Here is a 3,869-nt window from a genome sequence, read left to right as displayed (position 1 = left end):
TGCTATCTTATTGATTGAAGTTTATCTAAAGATTGTTTTTGATAAATTATATGAGTCAATGGTTAGTACAACCAGAGGCTCTGGTAATGAAGACCAGAAGCTCTGGAAGAGAGACCAGAGGAGCTCTGGTCCGGAATATTGAAATATTTTTCTAAGTGTGGTTTAAGACCAGAGGCTCTGGTCGTGAAGACCAGAAGCTTTGGAAGAGAGACCAGAGGGGCTCTGGTCCTGGTTATCGAAATATTTTCTAAGTGTTGTGTGAGACCAGAGGTCCGATGGACCGAAGTAGTATGTTTTTAATATTGCTTCATATGTTAAATGATTTGAAATAAATGTTTTGGTGATCTTCACCCTGCATTACATAAAAGGGAACCTCACTAGACATTCATGTCTAACCCTTATTTTTGTGTTTTCAAATTATGTGTGCATGTAATGATAATAAGGGAAAGCGTGTTATGTGAATTACTTCCCTATATGCTTAGTTGTTTTGGAAGCTTAGATGCTAGGATACAAGATTATGTATTTTTCGAATTTTTGGGTTGTGTATTTTATATTCCAAACTCTTGTATCGACCTATGTGGGGAAAACATGTATTATATATATGAAAAATATGTGTTATATGCAACATGTGGATTGGGGTGTTACAGTTGTGCATGTTCTTCTTCCGACCGAGAATATATCAGAATATCATCAATGAAGACAATGACAAATTTATCAAGATAGGGACGACACACCCTATTCATCATGTCCATAAAAGCTGCAGGCGCATTTGTGAGTCCAAATGGCATAACCAGGAATTGATAATGACTGTAACGTGTACGAAATGCCGTTTTCGACACATCTTCATTCTGAATCTTCAACTGATGATAACCGGATCGTAAATCAATCTTTGAAAAATAAGTAGCCCCAACCAATTGATCAAACAAATCATCAATTCTTGGGGAGGATACTTATTTTTGATTGTGAATTTATTCAGTTCCCGGTAATCAATGCACATCCTCATAGATCCATCCTTCTTTTTCACAAAAAGCACCGGCGCACCCCACGGGGAAGTACTTGGTCGGATAAAACCTTTATCCAACAATTCTTTCAATTGCGATATTAACTCCTTTAACTCAAAAGGAGCTAATCTATGTGTACGTGCAACAGGTGTTGCTCCAGGAAGTAATTCGATCTGAAATTCTATCATTCGGTCTAGAGGTAGACTTATCAAATCTTCTGGAAATACTTCAGGAAATTCCCTTACGACTGGGATATCCTCCATCTTTCCCTTCCTTTCTTCATATCTATAGCATATGCAAGAAAACTAACACATCCCTTCTGTACATACTTCCTAGCCTTTAGAACTGAAATTAGGCTAGAGTAACGATCCCGCCGATCTTCATAAATCACAACCCTTCCTTTTTCTGGTAAGTCTATATGAATCATCTTCTCATCACAAACTATGTTAGCTTGATTTTTAGCTAACCAATCCATGCCTATAAATATATCAAATTCCTTTAAAGGCAAAGGAAACAATTGTATAGGCACTTCACACCCTTCTATACTTATAAAGCATTCATCTATACTTTCCTTAACCAAAACTTCACTATCGTTTGCTGTTTCTACAATTAGATCCTCACTCAATGCTTTAGATTCTAAATATGCGCAGTTAACAAACGATGGTGACACAAAAGAACGATTTGCACCCGAATCAAATAAAACTTTGGCACATACTGAATTAACGAGGAATGTACCTGTTACCACTTCGGGGTGCTCTTCTGCCTCGCCTCTTGTCATCTGAAAGGCTTTCCCTCTTACATTAGACTCTGTCTGTCTTATCCCTCCCCGTCCACTTGGATTAACACGATTTTCTATTTGCCCACAACCCATTGGCACATACTCAGGTCCTCGACCCCCAGAATATCCAGATCCCCGACCTCTATCAAAACTAGACCCTCGACTCTTTGCTTGCGGAAAATCGGCATTTACATGTTGAGATGAATTATAAGTTAAACACCTCCGCGTCATCCGACAGTCGCTAGCTATATTTCATGGTTCCTGACATTTAAAGTATACTCGAGATTCTGTATTGCAATTTCTCTGATGTATCTTATGACATCGGGTATACGCCCTATCAGCAAACCTTGAAACTACTCGATTCAAATTTTCCATAAACCTCGGTCTACGGAAATCAGTTAATGTAGCTTCCCCTTTTCTTTTCTCTCCAACTTTCTCTTGTGGTTGTCGGTTAATGTTATGCTCCAGAATTTCAGCAGCATCAACTGTCGCTTGAAATGTTGTCAGATTCCTGGATATCACATATTTTTGAAGATTCGATTCTAAACCCCAGATGTACTTTCTTACTTTACTATTTTCCGATGTGATGTAAGCTTCAGCGAACCGGGATTGTTACATAAAAACTTCCGTATACTGACGGACTGACATGTTTCCTTGTTCAAGACGAAGGAAACCATCTTCTAACTTTCGCACTGCCACTTCAGAACAATATTGCACTTTAAACTTGACCATAAATTCTTCCCACAACATAGTTTTAAAAATGTTTGTATCTGAACTTGACAGAACTTCCCACCAGTATAAAGCACTTGATCTCAGACGAGATACAACAAACATGACTTTATCTTCTTCTGCACTTTTACTAACCTGCAGACTCAGTTCTATTTCTTTAAGCCAACATATAGCTTTAACAGGATCACGCTCACCAGAAAACTTAGGAGGTTTACAAGAAAGAAACATTTTATATCTCCTCCTTTTTGTACTGAGGACGAAGTAAGAGGTACTGATGTACCAGTTACCGGTGTACTAGCTCCGGCTTCCTCCTGATAATCAGAATTTCTTACCACTTCTGGATTATTTTGGGCTGTACGCCCCAACAAATTCACCAAACTTTCTTGGAACTTTCCCAACTCTGCTGCCAACATTTCCTGGGTAATAAATCCGGGATCAGGAACATTGTGTCCACCCCTTGTCCTTCATCTACCATGGCCAGACATTGAACTTTCTTGGGCCGACAATTCCTGTTCTTGTCTAGTACCTCTACCTCTTCCTCGACCCCTGCTACGACTTCGCATTTCTATCGTCATCACATTCTCTGGGTCCTCTCCTTATGTTACGTTTCGTCTGCCCCGACCTCTTCTATAACCAGTAGAGGTCATTTCTGATTGATTAGGATTATCTGCCATTTCTCAATGTATAACTCTTTCTGTCATATTTAAACACACATGATTATTCACATGATCAAAACATAATAATAGATTTATCCTCAAGTCTATCCATAACTCAGATTATATCAATCATATATAATCTAACTTTCTCATAATAGGTTCAACTATAACATATTCCCCATGTTCATAGTCCCAGTGAAACCTATTATTATAACTTCCACACCTCTAGTTTAAGTCTAAGTATTTCGCAAATACCCAGATCCCTTAAACTAAGGCTCTGATACCAACTATAACAACCCACAATTTTACACCATACAGATAATCCACATGATATTACTCATGACACAAAATCTAACATCGTTTACAAGATACAGATTAACAAAAACTTTCTTTGATACATTTATGAGTAACTAAAAGTCATCAATCCTAAACTTTTCCCTTGCCTCTATCCTGCGAAGTATGATGACCTGCAAAACAGGTTAGTCCAACAACTGAGCGTTAGACCCAAAAGGTCTAGTGAATGTATATAACTCATCCTAACAACATACTTTCTAAACTAGCAGTTTAGAAACAAACCTGTATATCACAAGCATTTTATCTATATCTATCACATATCTTTTCATCTCTCTCGCGGTTACACCGCCATTTCATCTCTCTTGCGGCTACTTCTTCATTTCATCTCTCTCACGGATACACCGCCATTTC

Source organism: Cynara cardunculus, unplaced genomic scaffold (assembly GCF_001531365.2).
Source record: "Cynara cardunculus var. scolymus isolate 2C unplaced genomic scaffold, CcrdV1 Un_Scaffold_6159, whole genome shotgun sequence".
NCBI lineage: Eukaryota > Viridiplantae > Streptophyta > Magnoliopsida > Asterales > Asteraceae > Cynara > Cynara cardunculus.
Note: the sequence above shows the minus strand (reverse complement) of the source record.